We start from the raw sequence: 25656 nt of genomic DNA on the forward strand, positions 1-25656 counted from the left end.
TTCATTTCTTCGAGGTTTTCTAGTTTGTTAGCATATGGTTGTTCATAATATTCTCTAACAATTCTTTGTAGTTCTGTTGTCTCATATGTTTCCTTTTTCATTTCTATTTTATCTATTTGGTTCTTCTCTTTTTTTTCTTAGTCTAAGGAAAGGTTTGTCAATTTTCTTTCTCTTTTTTTAAAAAAAAAGGCTTTTTGTTTTATATTTGATTTTCTGTAGTTTTTTCCTCAATTTTATGATTTCTGTACTTATGTTTGTTATTTCTTTCCCTCTACTAACTTGGGGTTTATTTGTTCTTGCTTTTCTAGTTCCTTGAAGTGGATGGTTTAGTTGTTTATTTGAAGGCGTTCAACTTTTTCGATGTAGGCATTTATTGTTATAAACTTCCCTCTTATTACTGTTTTGCAGTCTCCCATAGATTTTAGTGTGTTGTATTTCCATTTTCCTTTGTTCCAAGAAACTTTTAAATTTCCTTACTTACTACAGACATTTTGTTGCTGGTTTTCTGGTTGTTTTTATCTCCTCTCTTTCTTCCTTTCTTGCTGTTACCCTTCATGGCTACGTAATTTTCCCTAGTAGTATTTTAATTCATTGCCTTAAATTTTTAGTGTATCTGTTACAGGTTTTTGCTTTGTGGTTACTATGAAGCGTACAAAAATATCATATAGATATAACAATGTATATTAAATAGTTAACAACTTATCACAGATCACAAAAAATAATAAAAGCAAACAAAGAAAAAACCTTAAAAACTTCTCTGCATTTTAACTCAATCTCTTCAAATTTTGACGTTTGGTTGTCTCAGTGTACATATTTGTATATTGCCTGTATCTTAACAGATTGCTGTAGCTATTATTGTGTTCTATTAACTCATTTTTTTAGGCCTCATACTAGAATTGTAAGGGGACTGCACACCACAATTACAGTATTGAAGTATTCTGGGTTTGCTTTTGTATTTAATTTCACACGTGGATTTTATGTCTTCGAATGGTTTCTTTGTGCACATTAGTGTATTTTTTGGAAAGAAAACTTTGATTGAAGAACTCCCTTTAGCATTTCTTTGTAAGAAGGGTCTGATAATGGTCAATTCTCTTAGCTTTTGTTTATCTGGGAAAGACTTTATCTCTCCTTCATATATAAAGAATAGCTTTTCTGGATAAAATATTCTTGAATAACAGGTTTTTTTTTTTCTTTCAGAACTTTGAAAATATTGTCCCCCTACTTCCAGTGTGTGTGGTTTCCATTGAGAAGTCTGCTGGGAGATGAATTGGAGCTTCTTTATAAGTTATTTGCCTTTTTTTTCTGTGGTTCCTTTTTGAATCCTTTTTGTCTTTGACCTTTGAGAGATTGATCATTATATTTTGTGGGGTAGTCTTGAGTTGAACCTGTTTAGTGTTCTCTAATCTTTCTGTACCTGGATATATACCTCTTTCTCAAGTTTAGGAATGTTTTCTATTATTCTTTTTTAAAATAAACTTTCTACCCTTGCTCCTACTCAACTTCCTCTTGAACATCAATAATTCTCAGATTTATTTTTTTGAGGTAAGTTTATATATTCTGGGGAAAATCTTTATTCCTTTTCATTCTTTTTTCTTTTTTACTTCTCTGACTGTGTAATTTCAAATAGCCTGTCTTTCAGCTCACTGATCCTTTTTTTGTGCTTGATCTATTCTGCTGCTGAGAGCCTCTAATAAACTTTTAGTTTAGCAAATGTATTTCTCAGTTCTAAGACTTCTGTTTTACTTTCAAAAGTAATTTCAGTCTCTTTGTTAAATTTTTCTGACAAATTTCTGAATTGCTTTTCCGTGTTATAGTGGAGATCACTGAGTGTATTAGTCTATTCTTGCATTGCCATAAAGAAATACCTGAGACTGCATAATTTATAAAGGAAAGAGGTTTAATTGGCTCATGGTTCTGCAGGCTTTACAAGAAGTATGATATGGCATCTGCTTGAGTTCTGGTGAAGCTTCAGGGAATTTTAAATAGTGGCAGAAGGCAAAGAGGGAGAAGGCACTTTACACATGGTAAAAGCAGGAGTGAGAGAGAATGGAGGAAGGAGGTGACACACACTTTTAAATAACCAGATCTTGTGAGAACTCACTGTCACGAAGACAGCATCAAGGTACAAGAAATCTGCCCCCATGATCCAAACACCTCCCAACAGGCCCCAATTCCAGCATTGGAGATTACAATATAATATGATAATTGGTTGGGGACAAACATCCAAACTATATCACTGAGTTTCCTTAAAACTGCTCTTTTGAATTCTTGGTCAGAGAGCTCACATATCACTATGTTGCGAGGGTCAGTCACTATTTTCTTGCTTTGTCTATTTGGGGAGGTCATCATTCTTTCTTTGCTATTGTTTCTTGTGGCTATAGCTCTATGTCTTTGCATTTCAGGATTATTTATTCCAGCCTTCTCTGTCTGGCTCATTTTAGTTACTATTGGTTATGTTTGCTTAGAGAATCTTTGTAATTTACCTGTTGAATGTCTTATATTTGTTCTGTAAGTCACTGCTTCCTTTTTGGCACTAGATGGTGCCTAAAGCCCAGATTTCCATCAGCTCTAGTAACCTATCAGAGTGCTGCCTGTCTAGAATTGCGGAGGTCCCAAAGGGAGGTTCAGGCTCGCTAGTGGTTCATGCCCAGGAAACCTGTGGAACATACTTCCTACAGTATGATGCTGCCAAACAGTCACTATGATTTGGTGTCTCCTTTGACAGAGTTACAGAGCAGAGTTTCCAGGGCTGGGGTTGGTAGTCTTACTTCCCGCCTTTGTCTCTGGCTGTCCTCAGGGATATATGTCTCACTTCAGGTGCTCAGATGCTTCCCTTGGGTTGAGGCATGGATGAGTCACTTGCTAAAGAACCCAAGATGGTGGGAAAGCTGGTTGTTCACTTTATTCTCACTTTTCCAGTGTAGAAACCATGATTTGGGGAAAAGTTTCCACATGTCTGGTGCCAGGCAGAATGAGGGGAGGGGTGTCATAGATATGAAAATCTGATTCTCTTACCATCCACTGAGTTTATTTTTTTTAAATTATCTGTGACCCAGGAAATTGATTTATCCTCATATTTGAGTTTTGATGTATTACCGTTGATTATCTCAGTGCTGTATATTTGGTTTTGGTCTTCTGGGGGAAAAGGGGTTGGGAAGTAAAGCCAGCTTGTGTCTATGCCACCAGTTTGGAACCAGAAGTCTCCAAGTAATTTCTAAAAAACAGAAATGTGGCCGGGCGCGGTGGCTCAAGCCTGTAATCCCAGCACTTTGGGAGGCCGAGACGGGCGGATCACGAGGTCAGGAGATCGAGACCATCCTGGCTAATACGGTGAAACCCCGTCTCTACTAAAAATACAAAAACTAGCCGGGCGAGGTGGCGGGCGCCTGTAGTCCCAGCTACTCGGGAGGCTGAGGCAGGAGAATGGCGGAAACCCAGGAGGCGGAGCTTGCAGTGAGCTGAGATCTGGCCACTGCACTCCAGTCCGGGCGACAGAGCGAGACTCCGCCTCAAAAAAAAAAAAACAAAAAAAAAAAAACAGAAATGTATTTCTCACAGTTATGGAGGCTGGAAAGCCCAAGATCAAAGTGCCCACAGGGTCACTGCCTGATGAGAGCCCATTTCTCACAGATGATACCATCTAGGTGCCCTCACATGGCAGAAGGGCTGAAAGGTGCAAGAACGGGGCGAACTCCCTCTGTCACGTGATTTTGTAGGGGCTTCTAATCATACTCCTGAGGGAAGAGCCCTCATTACTTAATCAGCTCCTACAGGTGACACCTCTTAATACTGTTGCATTGGGCATTAAGTTTCAACATGATTTTGAAGGGGTCAAAACATTCCAATTGTGGCAGGACTAGATGCTCTAGTTATGACATTGGAGATATGGGAAAACTCACTGCTGGGCTCATAGAAGTCTGGAAAAAGGAGTGAAAAACTCTCAGCAAGGTGGAAATGCTTGAATTGTTCTGACGGATAGTATAGGAAGGGAAAGAGAGGCTGAAAGAAATGGGCACATGTCAATAAATATATAATGTAAAGCTGAAAGACCCATCAGAAGATTATATTCCACAAGAAGGCCCAGAGGACCACATGTTCATGAAATCCATAAGGCATGCGTTGACATGAGGGGCTCCAGCATCACTAAAATATTCAGAAGATGTTTTGTTCTGCAAGGTAGAAATATCAGTAGGAAAGGCAGTCACGGACCTGGGCTCATTTATAACCATGAAGATGATGCTTGGGCTTCCCCATCCCAGTAATAGAGACCAAGTGACAGGGCTTAATAATAAGTTAAGCAATTATCATTAGCATTATGGTTATGCGATTATTATAATGACCAACAAGGGTGAAAGATGAGTGACGTAGGAGCCAAGGAAAGCAAGCTTGACTCACAGGGAGCCATGCAGACCATTAATAGGGTATGCCATCCCTATAAGTAAAAGAAATATGCAGTCAGCAAAGGTTCTGCTCAAAATCAATAAAAACAACAAAGCATGAAGGGAGGGGTAGGGAGATGAAGGTGATTTCCCAAATGAAATACCGTAAGTCCTTGATCAGTTATCAGGTCTGAGACAATTTTCAGATTTGGAGCTTTCAGATTTGGAGGACCATTAACTACGCCCCAGAGATCCACAGTAAGAAGAACCCTGTAACATAATGGGAAGTGTGTACTGTGATGATTCCCTTATGTCCTTCCCAAAGGGTCCTTGGTTATTCATTCCAGTGACTGTATGTCCCCAAAATAGGGGGGATCACGAGTTACTTCAAGAACTATTAGATACTGGAAATCAGTTTGTTTGCTGTGTTCAATCCTGTACAGCTCCAGAATCTAGTAATTTTTTTGATGAGAAAATCAGCCATATGATCCATGCACTCCAGATCCAAATCTCCTGACTTAGTCCTTGTCATATTTACTTGCTCATCAACTTTTGACATCATCAAACTGATTATGATCTTACGTGGCTTTTCTAGTTGTTTTTAATGGGAGTCTTGGTCGGCCACATGTTATTCCACCCCATTTCAGATGAAGCTATATTCATCATTTTATCATCTTCTGGAATCATATTTATCTATTCTGTTTTTTCAACAAATATTTTCTTAATGACTGTTACACAGTACAATACAAGAAAACTGGAGTCAGGCAGAAGGTTCAAAAAATCTACCTTCTAGAAAAAGAAGAAAAATTTGGGCAAGTCTAGGTATCACATAACAAATGCTCCAGCACCCTGTATATTTCTGGCAATACTCCCATCTCCTCCCTCATCTCCATTACTCACAACCTTGTCCATATGATTTGCTTAAGATTATCTATTATTGCTTATATTAGTCAGAGAAGCCTTTGACTCCTAGGTCGTTACCCGTCTCTGGGACCGCAAACCCATATGGCTCTGTATATCTCCTAACCTGACCTTGTCACCTAATATTCTCCAATTCCTAAAAGCATTCATTAGGCCCACTGGACTAACAGGTCAGTCACTGGGAAAATACTCTATATCTTCAAAAGTGTCAGTTAAGTTTTCCTTCATCTTTTTACTCGGAGAAATGCCTCCCCACCAGGGACATAGATTTCCACACAGCCGTATAACATGATGGCTGATTTTTCTGCTGTGGTCATACTATTCCTAGGTGTACTGGTAGATGTTTTCACATGGACACTCACTGTCCATTATCCTGTTGTCTTCACTAACCCACTGGCTCTTCTCTTATCAAAATATAAAATTGTATATTTATTTTTGCCTTCAATTCCTCTCTTCTTATTCTCTATTTAACCCAATCTAATTTAGATTTTTGGTCTTGTTTTAGTCCATTCTTGCATTGCTATAAAGAAAAACCCAAGACTGGGTAATTATTTTTTTTTTTTTAAAGAGGTTTAATTGGCTTATGGTTCTGCGGGCTGTACAAGAAGTATAGCAGCTTCTGTTTCTGGGAGGCTTCAGGAAGTTTCCAATCATGGCAGAAGGCAAAGGGGGAATGAGATGTCTCACATGGTGGGAGCAGGAGCAAGAGTGAGAGGCAAGAGAGGTACTACACGCTTTTAAACAACCAGATCTCATGAGAACTCACTCACTAAGGTGAGGACAGTAACAAGGGGGGATGGTGCTAAACCACAAAAAACTGATCCCATGAGCCAATCACCTCCCATCAGGCTCCACATCCAACATTAGGGATTACAATTCAACACAAGATTTGGGTGAAGACACAGAGCCAAACCACAGCTGGCCCCGTCTCTCCAGTGAAACAGCTCTTGTTGAGGTCAGGAATGATGTTCCATTGTTAATTATTTTGAAGACTTCTCTGTTCTCACCTCCATGATCTTTAAGCAACATTTGGAACCATTGATCAATATCCTTAAAACACTTTTATCACTTGGCTTTTAAATATTAAATTCTGCTTTGTCTACTACTTCACTGGATGCTATTTCTCAGTGTTTATCTTCACTCTTGTAATGGATTGATCTGTGGACTTTTCTTATCTATCAACCAGACTTTCATTGGTGAGATCATTCAGTTTCAGGACTTTAAATAAATCTATAGGCTGATGAGCTGATGACTCTCCAATTTGTATATCAGGCCTGGACATTTCCTGTGAGCTCCAGCCTTACACACCCAGCTTCCTATTTTACATCTCCAAACTGAATTCCTAATCTCTTAAATCTCCTCTTTGACTCCTTCCTGTCTCAGTAAATGACAACTCAAACCTTCCAGTTACTCAAGCTGAAAACCTCTGTGTCATCCTTGACCAATCTCTTTTCTGCCCCATATCCAGTCCCTTGACAAATCTTGGTAATTCTGCCTTCAACTACGTATCCAATATATGACCACTTTTTATCACTTCATTGCTACCATTTAACAAGCTGCTATCATCTCTCACCTGGATCCTTGGAATAGCTTTTACTCTTGGCCCTGTTCCATTCAAAAAACAGTAAGTAGTGGGAGAAATTCTTATGAAGCACACATTAAATCGTGTCATTCTTTTGCTCAAAGCCCACTAATGATTTCCCACGCTGAGAAAATTCTGAGCCCTTACAAGCATGTGTAAGGCCCTATATTACTCCCATCTGATGGCTCTGACTTTGCTGTGTACCATGCTCCCTCTCCTAGCACCACACTTCTTCCTCTTCTCCAACAATATAAGCACTCTCCAGCCTTAGGAACTTTGCATGTACTAGTCCACTTTCAAGAATGCTTTTCCCATCATCTCCCCCATCTCCAAATATTTAAATCTCTCTTTCCTCCTTCATATCCTCAGTCAGATGTCATCTTATGTGTGAGGACTCCTACACCACTGTATTGAAAACTGCACCTGCTTACATGTAGACACACATATATACACACCAGTACTAATTTCCTGGTTTTCTCCATTGTTTTGACATAATATATATTTAACTGTTTGTTTATTCTCACTTCTTATACCAGAATGTGTGGTTTATGAGGGAAACATTTTTCTCTGTTTTTTTTTTTTTCTTACTGCCATTTTTCTACTATTTAGAAACATGACTAACACATTGTAGGCACTCCACAAAATGTGTTTATTGATTGAAAGAACAAATTCCTAGGGACATAAGGCCATTTTTGGTGTATCCACTGAATAGTGTATATACCACTTACAGAATGTTTAGTATATAGATGAATTTGGATTATGTGCATATTCAAATTAAAAGTTATTTCTCAGACCATATTTTCCCAGTGAAGCTTTTTGAGAGAAGGCATTCTCTCTTGTTTTCATCAGTGGGCCTCACAGATAAGCTAAGCAGTTGTAACTTTACAATTTCAACTGCAGATCAATGTTGTCTATTCATTTTTATCCTCACTAACAAGTTCCCTCTAACTGTGAATGTTATTAAGTTATTCTTCATTTATTTGGCAAATAGTTATTGAATACCTGCTGTGTACCATTTGCCAAGGCACTATGTTACTTGTTGAGGATGTAGGGTTCCTGCTCTCAAGAAACATTTAATTGTATTTTTCTTTACAGTGTACAGTAGTACCTCTTACCTACAGCCTTGGTGATGGCATGTAAAATTATGTGGTTATTTGTGGAAATTCCTATATGTGTATCATCGATTGACCTTAACACTTTGGGTTTATCCAAAAATGAACACTTGAAATAGACAATGTAAATGGCACAGTCTTTCAACACAAAAGACCTGAATTTTATTTCCCATAATGTGATTAACCTTTGTAAGCAAGTCAGTGGGTCTTCATTTACCTCAGTTTCTTTTTCTATAACAAAAAGTTAACAATACCTATTAAACTGAAAAGATTCTTTGTGGACAAAATAATAGTTAATAAAATGCTTTAAGAAGCAATCTACTACTTTAAAACATAATAAACATCTTTTCAATGGGGAGGCAGCATTGTGTGATATGATGAAGAACAGACTCTGGAAGAAGACAGGCTTGGGGTCAAATCCCAGCCCTGGCCCCTAGCAGCAAATGGAAACAGTCCGTTTAATTTACAAAGTTAATGGGATAATTAGAATTAACATACTTAAAAAGCCTAGTATCTCACACAGGATATGGTGCATAGCAGATGTCAGCTCTTATTTACCTTAATATTTTGGCATCTGACCATTAAAATTGTTATTTCTTCCATTTCTAAGTATGCCTCAGTTTCTTTATCTGTAAAACGGGGAAATTGTATTGCAGTCTTTCAAAAGCCCTCCGGAGTATACTGCATTAATCGGTTGCCATCTCCAAGCTAAAGTCATTATTATCACATCCTCGAGGGCAATGGTTTGACATTATTAGATTTCTGCATGGCCAACTCTGAAGACCAAGACAGAAAAATCACATTCCGGGAAAGCTCTTCAGAGCAGGACATTGGCGAAAAACACAACTAATGAGGTAATACAAACTCTAAAGTAAACCAGGCAAAGGGCCAAGAATTATCATGCAAAGGGAGAATGGACACAATCAGCTCTCATGTACACATGTGCCTTTCAAACGGCAGGAGAGACACAGAACACACTTCTCTAGTAATTTTTAAAAGTCAAAGCCAAACCAGCCCACTCTCTTCAATTGCTGTTAGAGGACATTCTTCCACAGCTCACTGTTGGCCTCAGATCACTAGTTTTGCTGACATCATTCTAGTCACATGGTAGAGATGTTTACACTTTGTAGAAACTTCCATTTTATTCTACATTAGTTTAGTGTCAAGGTTATTCTCCTAAGCAAATGAAAGTAGAATAATGAAATGTTCAAGTCATCTTATCACAATTGTGTTGTAAGGGCTTTGTGTCTTCGCTGTAAGTTCCCAAAGTGAAGACATTTCCCTCCTCTCAAGTACTTTTTGGTCTTTTGAAATGAAAAAAGTCAATTTTCTATTATAACAGCTAGAAATTAGCTGATGTTTTGGCACACAATGAACTTGCGTTCTGACATTATTGCACAACTGCCTCTACACTAGCAGTTTTTAAATCCATTTTAGATGACCCAGGGCTGATCCATCCTTCAATAGCCATAGCATTTGATCTATTATTTAATGCCTTAGAAACACAATGCTGTATCACATGATACTTTATAAACCAAATGACAAACTCAAAGGCATTGTCTACTAGAGAATTTTATTTATTTCATGGCACTTCACTTAAAAAACAATTTGTGGGGTTTTAGGTGACATTTTGATAGTTCAGCCTATAAAAAACCTCACTTCTCTTTTTTTTCTGGCCAAATCTGAACATACCGTGTAGCAAAGACTCATGTTACTCTATATCACAAGCTTAAAATGTAATTCACTCTTGTAAAATTGGAATTTTACTAGTGTTCTCAAAGTTAATGAATGCCATGAAACTGTACATGAACAGGATCAGTAGCATAGCTGGTATTTATGTAGATAGATATTTATATTTATTTACTTTTAAGATTATTTCAAAAAAGTGGCCCATCCCTGCTCAAGGTATTACATATTCAGCAGTTTACTAGCATAAGAATTGGGAACTTTAGATTTATAGTACAAGGCATTTGATATTTGCAATACTGTTCAATAGGTAAGTCTGATATTTAAATTTGGTTTTGTTCTATGCCGGGTTATTTTAGAGCTCGTCCATATGCTAGCTAATTTGCTGCCAGTCAGACACTTACTTGTTTTTGTTAATTGATTCAGAGTTAAACACACAGATTTCTTCTCTCCCATCTCTTGTCCTGTCTTTCTCAAGCTCATTAATTTTGTGGCCCAATTGACCTTTGAGCAGATCAATCTCTCCTTCAGAATCATGGCTTGCTTTATCTATTTACGTATTTTACACTCATATTATATTCTTTGGCCCAGACAAAGTTATCTAAAAAGTGGTCCTCATGAAACGTTTTCCCACTAAAACAGAAGGGCTGTGGTTTTACACCCACCAGGGAGGAAAGAGCAGCTAGGGACACTCTGCCGGTTCCTGAAAGAAAGTCTGCGGATCTCAGGGTTTCCTTTGTCTCACTGTGATCACACACACATTGCTAATGGTCTGAGGCACTCATACATTTCAGGGAGCTCTCCAGCCTTCTCTTGAACTAATTCCTTCCAGAGCCTCTGTTCGAGTGTGACTCATCACTCTGCAAAGCCACTGCCTCCCAGCACGCCTCCTGCCAAATGTGGAGGGCATGTCTTTCCCACTGGATTCCTGCCATTTCTTTCGTACATTTGACGTAATTCCCTTTCCCATTGTTTTTGTGCATTTGATTGTGCAAAATTGCAGGCAGAAAAGTAAAGCAGAAACTGAAAGCCTGCAAAATGACTCTTCTGAGACGCTTTTAGTAATCCTGGGGTATTCTTTGGCCATGAAGATCTCTACTAGTTTGAATAGAGAGGTTTAGTGTAGTTCTGTTTATTTTTGTGTTTGTTTGCTTTTGGTGGGGACAGTGGGGTATTATCAGACTTCACTTGATTTTAGGACAGTAGACAAGATGAAAGGAGACATAAAAATATTAGGCATTCTGAAAAGCCAAAATAGATATAAAAATAAAAATAAAAATATTGAACACTTTTAGTCAAATCTACCATCTGAGCAGATCCTAGACCTTGCTAGAGATTTCATGGCAACAGGAATAGTCATCACATTCTGTGTCCTTCTGGATTTCTGCCATTAATGACCCACTCTCTTCTCGGTACTGTCAACCTTTTCCTTCCCACTGGCATCTTTCCCTTTGTGCATAAACACGCTCAAGTCTCTCCCATCTTAGGAATAAATACTTCCTCGATTCTGCCTCCACTCTAGCTACTGAACCTTCTCCTTTTTAATTTTTTACAAAATAGATCAGCTTCTAGAACAAGCAGTCTACATGGAGTGTCTTCACTTGCTCATATTTAGTTTCTTTCCCTTATTGATGAAAACTCTTCCAGCTCTACATTATTGCTATTCCAAAGTGAGCTTCTAGGTTGCTCATTCCGATTTCATTAGTCAGTATACTATTGGATACAAGTGACTGAAGGCTCAATGCAAGTTGAGCTAAAGAAAAGCTAGTGTTATGATTGTAGTTATTACTAGTATTTAGCTCATTTACCTAAAAATAAAAACTCATTGCTTGTGCTGACATAGGTTCAGCTGAACTAGGACTTACTCTCCTTTTCTCCACTCTGCCTCCTTCTATTTTGGCTTTACTTCTTGGCTGGTTCATACTTCATGGTGGTGAAAAGTGATTTTCACACTTACATCCTCACTGCTGTAAATATATCAGAAAAACACAGCTGTTAGATCACGTCTCCCGTATAATTCTCGGGATTAACTTTAGTGTACTCAAAATGAATTGCGTGTTCACTGCTAAACAAAGCACTCTGGCCGAAGGGCTGCAGCCTCGTATTGACTAGGTCTGTGTTAGGTGTGTTCTTTGGAATAAAGCATGGCTTTGAATTTTGGCTCTAACAATATTTATTAGGAGTAACAATATAGCTACACCTACTATGTTATTTATTTTACAGCTAGCATCTGTTCTTTATAACAAGCCTGCAGGTTATGTATTAAACACTATAAAGAGGGTAGGAGTTCAAAAAACTTAAAAAATTGGCCCAACTCTTAAAAGTAATGAAGAAGATCTAAGATTTGAACCCAAGTTTGTCTAGACTCAAAGTTGTGCTCTTCCCACCGGATCACACTGAGATATTATATCCAAAGGAGTCATCACATGCCAGGTGTGGTGGCTCATGCCTGTAATCTCAACGCTCTGGCAGGTCAAGGTGTGAGATCACTTGAGGGCAAGAATTTGACACCAGCCTGGGCAACACAGTGAAACCCTATCTCTTAAAAAAAAAAAAAAAAAGAAAGAAAGAAAGAAAAAGAAAAATTAAGTTAGCCAAGTATGGTGGCGTGAGCCTCTAGCCCTTGCTACTGGGGAGGCTGAGATGGTAAGATTGCTTGAGCCCAGGAGGTCGAGGCTGGAGTGAGCTATGATTGCCCTGCACTCCAACCTGGGCAACAGAGAGAGATCCACATCTCTAAAAAAGAGAAAAAGAGTAAAAACAGTCATTACAGAGCTAGTACATATGCTTAACTAATTTTAGTTCCTTTTCTTTACTCTGCACATGCAATTCTGATCAGGTCATAGCTCTTAAAAATTTTGTCATGAAATCCTCTCCAAATCTGGCCCTCTCTTACCTTCAATGGTTTCACCCCTCATCTATCTTCCTCAGGTCATTCTAAGCCACTTATTTTTCTTTCAGCATGCCAGATTCCCTAATTTGTCTGAAATTTTGAATATAAAATGTATTTATTCTGTCTGATTTCCTCTCCCTACAGAAAATTACTCATTTTTTAAAGTCTGTCCTCAAGTACTTACTATCTTCTGCATTTCCTCTGCAGCTCATACCTACCTTCATTATGGAATTATTACATTGTATTGTAGTATTTCCTATATCTTCTCCCCACTATGCTGTAAAATAGTCAAGTTAAGGCCATGGAACAGGTCATTTTCTCTTCATTTCCCAGGAACATAATACAGGTACTCCATAAATGTTTGCTGAATGAATAAATGAATATGCAAAGAAACAAATTTATTTTTCCCAAACTGGCCCAAACTCCTTTTCCCAGCAGACTTTCCCAGCACAAACAACAACAAAGAAAAAATACAAAAAACTAGCCGGGCGACGAGGCGGGCGTCTGTAGTCCCAGCTACTCGGGAGGCTGAGACAGGAGAATGGCGTGAACCCGGGAGGCGGAGCTTGCAGTGAGCTGAGAAGCCGGCCACTGCACTCCAGCCTGGGCGGCAGAGCAAGACTCCGTCTCAAAAAAAAAAAAAAAAAAAACAAAGACGACAGGAACAGAGATGGAATGGAACGGAACGGAACGCAATGGAGGGGAGAGGGAGGGAGAGGAAGTGGGAAGGGGGAGGGGAGAGGAGGTGAAGAGGGGGAGGGGGAGGGGGAGGGGGAGGGGAAAGGAGGGGAGAGGAGAGGAGGGAAGGGGAGAGGAGGGAAGGGGAGAGGAGGGAAGGGGGAGGGGAGGGAAGGGAAGGGAAGAGGAGGGGAGGGAAGGGAAGGGAAGAGGAGGGGAGGGAAGGGAAGGGAAGGGAAAACACTGACTGAAGACATCCTATCCCTGCAATGCAGAGGAATTATAGAGAATTTTTTTCATATCTTTTACATAAATAAAGGATCATTAATACACAACCAGTTATTAAAAGGAAGCAGAGGCCAGGCATGGCTCACACCTGTAATCCCAGCACTTTGGTAGGCTGAGGCAGGTGGATCACCTGAGGTCAGGAGTTCGAGACCAGCCTGGCCAACATGGTGAAATCCCATCTCTACTAAAAATACAAAAAGTAGCCAGGTATGGCGGCAGATGCCTGTAATCCCAGCCACTCAGGAGGCTGAAGCAGGAGAACTGCTTAAGCCCAGGAGGCAGAAGCTGAGGTGAGCTGAGATCATGCTGCTGCACTCCAGCCTGGCCAACAGAGTGAGACTTTGTTGAAAAAAAAAAAAAAAAAAAAGGAAGCTGAAAATGTTGGCTACTTGCCTTTGAGTCTTGGTGAACATAGGAAAAACAATTCTTTTTTTTTTTTTTTTTTTTTTTTTGAGACGGAGTCTCGCTCTGTCACCCAGGCTGGAGTGCAGTGGCCGGATCTCAGCTCACTGCAAGCTCCACCTCCCGGGTTTATGCCATTCTCCTGCCTCAGCCTCCCGAGTAGCTGGGACTACAGGCGCCTGCCTCGTCGCTCGGCTAGTTTTTTTTTTGTATTTTTAAGTAGAGACAGGGTTTCACCGTATTAGCCAGGATGGTCTCGATCTCCTGACCTCGTGATCCGCCCGTCTCGGCCTCCCAAAGTGCTGGGATTACAGGCTTGAGCCACCGCGCCCGGCCTGGAAAAACAATTCTTAATGACCCCTTTTTCCTTCTGCCCAATGGATGCTGTTGTATCTTCCCTAAGTAATCTTTTGGTGTGGGTTCTCATTACTGTATTGCTATAGCTACTGCTTTAGTACAGATCTTCATTATTACCTGGATAATTATAAGTCTCTCTCTTCCCCTTCCTTCTGCCTGAACCTCTCTGCAATCCCTCTTCCACATGACTGCAAAAATAATATTACCAAACAAAACGAGAAGTACTTGTACAGCTTTCCAGTCTCTTTAGCACAAACTCCAGACTTCTAAAATGAGAAAGCCATTCAAAACTGCCCTAATTTACCTCTCTAGTGCCTTTCTCTTAATTTTCCCACGTTCACATCTCATGCTCCTGCTGCATGGGTTAAACATGTGTATTATACAAGGAATTTAGCCAAAGATTACACAGATAAGAAGCGAAATATACTAACAACAACATTGTCCACCAAGCTATTTCACCCTGGTGAAAGAAATTAAACCTTGTATGAGAGCGGATAATCTTTAGAAGAGAGATAACTGCTCTTGCCATATCTTTAGCAGGTAACAGGTGCGCCTTGGGAATTCTGAGGTTTGTGCGCTTGCCTGGTGGCCATTAAAGCTTCTGTCTCTTACCTGTATTTCCTCTCTCTTTCCTGGGGCTCACTGTCTCTATTATAAAAGACCAAGGGAGCCACTTTCAGATGGTCCCCTAAAGTACTATCTGGTCCCAGGGACTGTTTTTGAAACTTTCTCCTGATGTCAGAAGCTGCCTGGGTAATAAATGTATCCTTTAGATTAGTCGTCCCTCGACTGAATCAGGAGATGGAGAGGTGTGCTTTACCAAGGCCTCTCAGCCTTTCCAGGAAGGCTGTGGGATTTCCATCAAATCCCTGGTTGATCATGGACAATTTAGTATAATTGAGAGGCTTGGTCCTAGTTCTGCATAAACCTTCCATTATGCACACTTGAAAGTGTTTCCTCTTCCAGGCTTCTACCTCGTCATTGGGATGCCATTTAGGGTCATCCATTGGTACTGCTTCTCTTCTGGTTGGATAATATTTGCCCCCTTTCCTGACACTATATGTGACACAAAGCTCATCCCCAAATCTCTGCTGCTTGCAGAGCAGCCTGCTTCTCAGTGGCCATCGGGGTCTGATTCAAAAGTAACCTAATGTCTCTCCAGGAGAGTTCAAATATTTGAGTGAAATTCTGGAAAGCCTCTATATATCTATCAGTATCATCTGAAGACTTGCCAAGATTTCCCCTTAATTTGCTTTAAATCCTATAGGAAGACGGCTACCTGAGCCTCACTGGGCCCAAATTCACTGGGCATCTGTTGGAGGAGCAGGAGTGAAACGGGGGCTTGTTTAGGGCAAGGATTTTTAGGAGGGGGCAAGTGAGAGGCTGAAGCTCTATAGGGAGGTCAGGGTAGACCTGGAGGAGTAAGACTTGAGGGAGCCTGCTCCCCTTTGCTAGGAATCCTAAGATAGACCTCAGGGAGGAATCTGACTGCCACTTTCCCCCAAAACAAAGCCTGCACATGTGGGTCCTCAGACCATGTGTCCTCACGTCTACAGAAAAGTTCCAACTGCTGGATGTTATCAAAATGAATGGTCCCTTCCTGAGGCCAAGTCAGTCCTTCCTGCAAATCATAATTTGGCCAAGGCTTTGTGCAGAGGGGTATGAAGCATTTTTCCTCCAGGTTCTGAGGATAAAAACAGTCCCAATGGTTCAAGATACACTCTACAAGAGTATAAGCTGGGAGTGGTGAAGAGAACTGGTTGCTCATTCTGAAAGACAGGGAATAGGGGTTCCCTCATTCCCTTCCTTCCTGCAGTGAAAACTCAGGGTGTGATGGAGAGAGAAAGCAAGTATCCTCCCTTCACTTTCCACCCCTTATCCCTGAACCGGTCATAGGTACCACTGCAGTATATACCCATGTGCAGGGAAAACCACCCTCACCTACGCCTCCATTTCTCCCTGCTGTCACAGACTGAGTTCCCTGGGTCTTTTATGCCATGAAGTACGGCCTCCTTTCGTGGGGTGGGTTTCAGCAAACACCTGTGATTTTAAGACTTTGCTTTTGTTTGTATTGTTGCTTCCACCTGGAACACTCTTTTCACTTTGTCCACTTCGCAAACACAAGCTCATAATCATCGAAACTACCATCCAAAAGAGACACAGCAGACTAATACATATCATTAACTGCTTCCTTCTTTTTCCCCATAGGTACATATTTTTATGAAAAAGCCACAACACTTAATTTATTGTTTTTATTTATTCTATCGCTCCCACTGGATGATAAACCTCTTGATATCAGGGACTATGTCTTATTCATCTCATGTTCCATAGCTCCTAGCCCAGTGCCCAAAAATAAATATTTGGTGATTAGGCTAAAAGGAAGAAGAAGAGAAAAGACAGGAAAACAGAAAGGATTAAGTCTACTTTCACTTTTGTTTTAGGCCTCTAGAATATAAATCCCTAGAGAGAAAAATCTCTGAAAGACTATAGAGAAGGGATCTCTTGTCTATATCAAAATTGCTTTTGCCAACAAAAACATTTGTTGCAATATAGTGAAGTTTATATATTAATACATTTCTTCTTCTTCTTCTCCCTCTTCTTCTTCTTCTCCTTCTCCTTCTTCCTCTTCCTCCTCCTCCTCCTCCTCCTCCTCCTCCTCCTCTTCTTCTTCTTCTTCTTCTTCTTCTTCTTCTTCTTCTTCCTCCTCCTCCTCCTCCTCCTCCTTCTTCTTGTTCTTCTTCTTCTTCTTCTTCTTTTTTTTAAACAGGGTCTTGCTAGAGTGCAGTGGTGTGATTATAGCTCACTGCAGCCTCCAGCCTGCTGGACTTAAGTGATCCTCCCACCCCAGTCTCCCAAGTAGCTGGGACTATAGGTATGAACCACCACGCCTGGATAATTTTATTTATTTTTGGAGACATGAGTTCTCACTTTGTTGCCCAGGCTAGTCTTGAACTCCTGAGTTCAAGCAATCTACCTGCCTCAGCCTTCCAAGTTGGTGGGATTACAGGTGTGTACTACCTTGCATAGCTGATTATTTGATCTTGAGTTTTCATTTGCAAGATTTTAGTTATCCCAGAAATAGCATTTTCTCCAGCTGGCTTAAAAATATACTGCTAATTGCTGGAGAATGAAATCCAAGACATTTGCATTCTTATTCTGCGAACTAACAAAAATAAATTTGAATAAATGAATTATTTTTGTTATATATCTATTTCTTCCCCCAATTGCTGACTTGATTCTTAGTAAGAAATGAGTACAAACATCTCAAATATATTTTCTGTCTTAAAATATGTAGTATTGTGGCCGGGCGTGGTGGCTCAAGCCTGTAATCCCAGCACTTTGGGAGGCCGAGACGGGCGGATCACGAGGTCAGGAGATCGAGACCATCCTGGCGAACATGGTGAAATCCCGTCTCTACTAAAAAAATACAAAAAACTAGCCGGGCGAGGTGGCGGATGCCTGTAGTCCCAGCTACTCAGGAGGCTGAGGCAGGAGAATGGCATGAACCCGGGAGGCGGAGCTTGCAGTGAGCTGAGATCCGGCCACTGCACTCCAGCCTGGGCGACAAAGCGAGACTCCGTCTCAAAAAAAAAAAAAAAAAAAAGAAAAAAAAACTGTAGTATTTATTTTTACTATTTATTCAATTTATATTTTGTTCTGGCATCTAGTAGGAGCTCACTAAATGAACCTCTTTTCTTTCTTATTCTTCTTTCTTCCTTTTCTTTAAAACTCCTCCAACCTATAGTTTAACAAATATTCCACATTCTGCCCATGAAGTATTTTTATTTTATTTTTATTTTTTGAGACAGGGTATAGCTCTGTCACCCAGACTAGAGTGCAGTGGCACAATCTTGGTTCCGTGCAATCTCTGCCACCTAGGCTCCAGCCATCCTCCCACCTCAGCCTCCAGAGTAGCTGAGACTACAGGCGCTTGCCATCTTGCCCAGGTAGTTTTTGTATTTTAAGCAGAGATAGGGTTTCACCATGTTACCCCGGCTGGACCTGAACTCCTGGGCTCAAAGTGATCCACCTGCCTTGGCCTCCCAAAGTGCAGGGATTACAGACATGAGGCACCAACTTGGCCCCAGCCCTAAATATCTTTTAATGCCTTGCTATCAGCGTAACTTTGGCTATTCTATCCTACTGACATTATACCATCTAACTAATCAAAAACCTTTAAAAGTACTTATTATTGAAATATCATTATTGTAGATATAGAAAATTCTTGCTAATAACCCTCAGGTCAGCCAATTCTGTAACTTTCTTCTTCCTTTTCCTTTGCTTCTTTATCATGTTTGACACTTGAATTTTTTTCTTTTTTTTAGAAAGTCTTTTATCTTTTGGCATCTATAAATATTGCTTTCCCAGTTGATAAAATACTGTCTAAGATTGTTTGCTGGGGGGATGCCTGTAAGGGCCACCTCATTTCTCCTGGCCTGAAGAATTTAATTTGACCATTGATACTAAGCCAAGAGTCACAAGAACTAGAGAGATGAAGGTCTGAAGAATCAAGTCAATCCTGTGGGTAGTCTCACAAGAAAGTAGAGCCTCCTACCCAGATACTGAACCCTAGAGCATCAAAATTTCACACAGACTTTTGGGGGCTCAGAACCATTATGCCCCCCAAACCCTTATCCTCTCTTTTAGTCTGCTTTGTCTCTTTCAGATGAGATATCACAAAACAATATAAACTCACTGTGTCTTATTTGCAATGTGAATTTAACACATACTGAATGAATTGAATGATAGTTTGCTATATTATTTTTTGAAATGTACTCTTTTAAAGTAACTTTAGTTTTATAAGTTTTTATATTTTTGAAGGGATATTCCCTGAAATAAAGCATATATATTACATTTGTTTAAACACACACATATACATATACATAACATATTATTTCTGGACCTACAGGCTGTCATCAAAACACATATTTTAAACTACGTTTTCTAAATTAATTTTCAAAATGATCAACCAAGAGATATGTGATATCTATTTATATATGAGATAACTCTATCTACCCATATCTAGAGAGAGAGAAAGAGATACAAATGTCTATGTATGCCAAAATGGCCTTAGGATAGTTTTCAAACATAACACCCCAAATATCTCAAATATTATAGTTATTATAAAAGTTGTTGAGTATACATGAAAGACTGAAATTAGAAAATTAAAAATTCTCATTTCTGTTAAAATTGCTAATACATATTCTATTTGATTTTTTAAATTTCAAAAGTCTTGTTTCTTATTTTCTAGTTTTCTCTCTACTGAAACTTTAGAGAAGTATCATGAAATGTTTTGTTAAACAAACCATTTGGCATTCTGTAAACTGAAAAACCCAGTTACACTGAATTTAAACATTTTGAAACCTTTTTTATGTCAAACTGATTTACCACTGAGGCTTTATGTGTTCTTATCTCTCAGATCTTCTCCAGCAAGGCAAGACCTTTGATTTAAGCCTGAGAGTTGTACATATCGTCATAAGATTTCTTTTAAAAGTGCTTCCAAAACATTGTTGATCTTAAAATATACTCTTCACGTAGTCTGGCTTCCATATTCAAATGCTAACCAAAGAGGCTGCTTTATGCTAGAAGCTCTTGGCTTGAAACTCTACTTAGTAACTTGGAGTACAAATAAGTAATTGTGTATTCAATTATACACACTTAGAGAAAAGGTAGAGGCAGCAATAATTATCTACATGAAATTAGACCTAAATTGTACATGGAAACACTGCTAGTTTCCTGTGAAAATCCACTTCTAAAACAAATATAACAACAGCATGCAAACCCATACACTGAAATGAATATCCACTGAAATGAATATCCACTGACAGAACGTGTTCCCAATTTAGTTTTAAAGGAATCAAGGGAAACACTTCATAGGTTCACGCATGAAGGCAGTAGATAGGGCAGTTTATTATTTTGAAGCAGGTAGCACATAACCTGAAACTGCAGTTTTCATGATTTCAGAAAAGACAAGGTACACCTACATATATCTCAGGGTGATTTGGAATGAAGCCAAAATACATGGCACTGGAATTCTCAGGGTTAAATCATCATATACTATCAATCTGAACAACAGTGATTTACGTCATTCTCCCTAAAAGCAATTTAGAAAGAAACTCAAGTAAAGCTGATTAGAACAAGTCCAACATTGCTGTTAGGAAAGAGAAAAGGTGGGAATTTAGTATTTTAGAAAAACTCTGAAGTATACAGCTAAACAAAAACAGTGTCTAATTATTAAAAGTCAGATCTTTAATAATGGGTCATTTAGGTGCTTTAGAAGTAGGTCTTCTGCCATATATTTAAAATACTTATTTCTAACCTAGCAAAAAGCAACATAACAAACAATCCAAGTTAGTCAACCCTTAACTCTAAAATAAGCTGAATTCTAAAAACATAATTTAGTATTTTTAAAATACTTTATACGTTTGAATTTATATTTAAATAAAACTCAGTCTTGTTTAGAAAGTTGAAGAAGTCTTGGTTTAACGATTATTTTTTTCAGTCAGTTAATAGGGAAGCAACTGGAACACACTACAAACATCTGGTGGTAATCAAATCAATGTACCTTTTTAAAATACATGTACCCATAGCTCTGAGGGATTTTATTATTCATCAGTGGAAACCCTTTTTTAACAACTACATTTGATTCGCCACAATCATTCATGCTCACAAACATCCAAACCAAAAGTGAATAAATATTTTCATCCTGTATTAGCAATATTATAAAGGCCTCGGCGTGATAATGAAGTGAGAAACCTTTACTGGCATACCAGGGTGGTGTCAAAATAGTGGTAACCTTTGACAACAAAAAGCTTAGTCAATTCCCAGTGACAGTTGCTTTCTACATCAAAGGTGAAATCAACATTACCTTAGAAACCATCATAAGATGCTGCAACCTAAAATGGCACTTATCTCGAAATGTATAAAATAGAAAGCACTTTTAGTGAGAAGAATTCAATCATTTATGAATGCATCATGGCATACTATTTGAAACTTCAGGCATATTGAAATATTCACCTTCAATTGCTAAAACTGCAACTCTCAAGGAGTTACATGCTTGTTGAAATCGATGGTATTTAATTAGGGTAAACTAATTAACTATTAGGTACTACCAATTACCATTTATCTTAATTCTTTGGAAAAAAATATTGTAATAAAACAATTAGAGGGATGATTACACAAATTTATATCAGTCCCTTCAAAACTGACTACTTGTTTGTAAGATCATAACCCTGGGCTTTGCCCTTTGATAAGTAGGATGGCAATTATCATAAGATTTTTGTTTGATAACCTCTGAGAACCAGTAAGAAGAAAGTTTTTTTCTTTATGCTAACTGAACAGCAAAGCAGATAAGAAATGCACTTCATTGTTACATTGTTTAAAGCCAATAATTCATCATCCCTAAAAATGGAAAAAAATTCGAAGTTAATTTACTGTAACACACTCAAGTGTCCTGTAATTCAAGGAAATAGGTATTATACTTCTACACTTGGTTTTTTTGATGACTAGCTGTGAATCTGAAAAACTTGTTAAGCCATTTAACTGTCAAATCTTTAACTTCACAAAATACATGATGTAAAAATAGACGAGAATTATATATGTAGTGTGTAAAAATTCTCATAAAAAATGAGCTGTGCAAAATGCTATAAAAATCAAGTTTAAGAAAATAGTTTTTTTAATGGAACAAAGACATATTGACAGAAATCCTTTTAAAATAATAGAAAGATATCCCAAAAGGCAATGTATATATTTTGCCCAAATAGAATACAATTTCAGAGATATATAGGGGATGGTTTAAAGTTTTTATATTGCTATGACAAGTTTATTTTCTTTAATGGTACTGTATTTGGTATAGATAAAGAATACATAGGAATAAATGTCAGTACTCTGAAAACTAAAAGCGAATTTAGAGAGATATACCTAGTTAATAGGTCAGAAGGCTTGATATTATTAAGACCCGAACTTTTCTCAAATTGATCTATAATTCCACACAACCATATAAAATCCTCAACAGGGTTTTCCTTTTGCTTTTGTTTTATTTTGTGAAAGGATTTGACAAACATTATAAAATTCTCTTGAGAATAAAAAGGCTATAGAATAGACAAAACAACCTTGAAAAAGAACAAAACTGGAGGGTTAATGACACCTGATTTCAACATTTATGATAAAGCTGTGGTAATCTAAGACAGTGTGGCATTGGCATCAAGATAGACGTATCGATGGAACAGAATAGAGCATCCAGAAATAGATCCACACATAAATATTTTTTCACAAAAATGCAAAGGCAATTCAAAGCTGAAAGGTCAGGCTTTTCAAGTGGTGTTCAAGCAATTGGAAATCCATAGGCAAGAAAATGAACTTAGAACCATACTTAGTAGCACATATGAAAGTTAACATGCAAGGCAGGTGGGTCACGAGGTCAGGAGATCGAGACCATCCTGGCTAACACAGTGAAATCCGTCTCTACAAACACACACAAAAAATTAGCCAGGTGTGGTGTTGGGCACCTGTAGTCCCAACTACTAGGGAGGCTGAGGCAGGAGAATGATGTGAACCCCGAAGGCAGAGCTTGCAGTGAGCTGAGATCGCACCACTGCACTCCAGCCTGGGCGACAGAGCGAGACTCCGTCTCAAAACAAAAAAAAGGAAGTTAACGTACAATGGATCATCAATCTACATGTAAAACCTAAAACTATAAAATTTCTAGAAGAAAATCTTTGTGATCTGGGTTGTCAAAGATTTCTTGGAACACCAAAAGCATGATCCATATAAAAAAAATTAATGAATTGGGCTTAATTGAAATTAAAAAGTTCATTTATTTTTTTCACCAAATGGCAGATTAGAGGCATTGCTAGCACGCCTCTCTGACTTGGACGAACAAAATAACATGTAGATATTCACACTGTGAACCTTTTTCAAGAAGCAATGCAGGAACTAAACAGAAAAGCTGAAGGAATCCACAGACTCTTTGAAGGAAACAGCAGGCTGCAGTCTATACCACAGTCTACACTGTGAGTCAGGTAAAGGGCTACAAGTCCCCAGCGTAGGAGCGGGAAGAGATTTTCTCTATGATACATACCCCTACCAGGGAGCCTAAAAGTCCAGGCCACAGGGGAAGGCCTTATCCTTACTCAGTGCAGGAATTGACTTGGGGAGGGTCATGGAATATAAAAGTAGGAGCAGCTGTGGGAAGACCGTTGCGTGCATTCCCAGTCTCCAGCATGAACCAAGGGAAACCATTCCATATTTTTTCTCACAGGGAACCTTGTGGAGGTCAGCTAATTAGTTCAGGCAGTGGTTGCAGGTTGAAAGAAGCCCCAGTTGGGTTTCATGATATAACCTCTGGTGGGCACAAACTCCCTTGGCCAGGGCCAGTGGGAGGCCAGTGAAAAGTGAATTGTAGCTATGAGTGCAGGAGCTGGGTGCCCAGCTTTGTGGATGGACTGAGACTGATGTGATTTGAAAGCCAGGTTGTTCTCTCCATGGAAAAAGCTTATGGCTTGGGGCATTTGCAAGTTTTGAGTGCAGGTTGTCTGGAAATTAGCTCACTGTTGCCAGTGGAACAGGGCAGGAGTGGATCTGCCTCACCGAATGACTGGGATCTCTGTGGGGCTTACTGACACCTGCTATTCCCCACTCCCTGCACAAACCCTTCTATGCTGCAGAGGCAGCAACAATCCCCTCTGGAACATTTGACCTGAAAACCAACTGCATCCACCAACACCAAGAGGGGTTGTACTTGCCCTGCATGTGGAGACTCAGAGTGCAAACTCACCAGACCCAGCCCCAACCGAGCTTTGCCCTGCCACCTGCCTTTATGTCCCAGAAGGATATAAACTTCTGGGAGCTATACGACCCCACCCATTGCCTGAGAAACCAGAGTACCCTCCATCCCAGACAAAACAAAGCAAGCAAAAATCCCACTGCTACTATCACAGCTGGTAATCTTTTGCAAGCACCACCTCCTGGTCAAAGGCTAATAAACATAGTCCATTACAGCATCTCCTGGTAGAATAACACTGTGCTCAAGAAGGAGAAGACTGCGGTGTAACCTCAATATCACCACTGCTTACACCACTCAGGCTAACCAGGAGGTCTTGAGTCTGTCCACATGACCTGTTCTTTATCACTATAACCAGTGTTCGAGGAAGCCAAAACACTAAGGCTATATTTATAACCAAGGAATGTCACAGAGTCTATGTCATTCTCCTGCCACCTTCATTAGAGCTGGTGCTGCTACCTATGTTAGGAGACTTGAAGACAGGTCACATAACTGGATCCCTTGAAGACATTCCCCAGCACCAGCCTGGAGTGTGGCAATTTCACTGGGCAGCTAGACCCAGAGGAGCAACAACACTCACAGTAGTCTGGCTTACAGAGACTCCCACTACTAGGGGAAGGGGGAGTGCACAACATCAAGGCAACACCCGATGGGACAAAAGAATTTAGATGGCAGGCCTAAAGCAATGAATCTCTCTGCCGGCAGGAAGATTCTTTCAGCAGAGGCACAGTTCCAGTGCTGGACTCAGCAGGGAAACTGCAGCTCTAACCCAACAGTCAGACAGTCCTTGTGTGTTTGAAGGGTCCTGGAGAAGGGGATATCTTTCCCCCATCGTACAACACCGCAGGCATAGCTGGGGATTCTCTCATGGGAGCTTGGCATGAGTGCAACTATAGACAGCCTTTCTGGAACATGTCAGGATGACTGTATCCCTGCAGAAGGAGCGTGCTCCAGGTTCAGGCTTGCATGAGAGACGGAGTCCCAGTTCCCCTCTACTTGACACATCAACATTCCTACAGATGAAAAGAGGTGCCTCTCTGATCTGAATAGCCAGAGCACTGGGGCAGGAGTGTGTCTGAGAGATACATAGCTTTCCTGCTGACCTGGTAGGGGAGCTGAGGTGGCTCCAACTCTTCCCCCTCATAAGACATCAGTGTGACTCATTGAAAGCTCCTCCAGCCACCTCTGAACGCTGGGACCTCTGTTCACCCTTGAATGTTGCATTTACCCACCTGCTTTAGCCACATCCAGTTCCTACCCAGGGATACCTCCCCTGCTAGCCTGAAGCCTAAACCATCAAATCAGTAAATAAAATACTAGGGAATAATAAATAAATAAATAAATAAGTGCACACCACGGGTTATGAGATAAGCTTCCAGAGACCTCTACCCTTCTAACCTCATAGGAGACAGTGAACTTGCTCACACACTGAGCACATTGCTACTATAAGCAGCACATGAGAAAGCCATTATACAAAGACTATCTATAACCAAGGAGCTCGTACAGAGTCTTCAGCCATGAATGCACCAAGAATCAAATTAGCCCATAATTAACCATAAGCGTTAAATTCACATCCT

Source organism: Trachypithecus francoisi, unplaced genomic scaffold (assembly GCF_009764315.1).
Source record: "Trachypithecus francoisi isolate TF-2019V2 unplaced genomic scaffold, Tfra_2.0 Lachesis_group11, whole genome shotgun sequence".
Classification (NCBI taxonomy): domain Eukaryota; kingdom Metazoa; phylum Chordata; class Mammalia; order Primates; family Cercopithecidae; genus Trachypithecus; species Trachypithecus francoisi.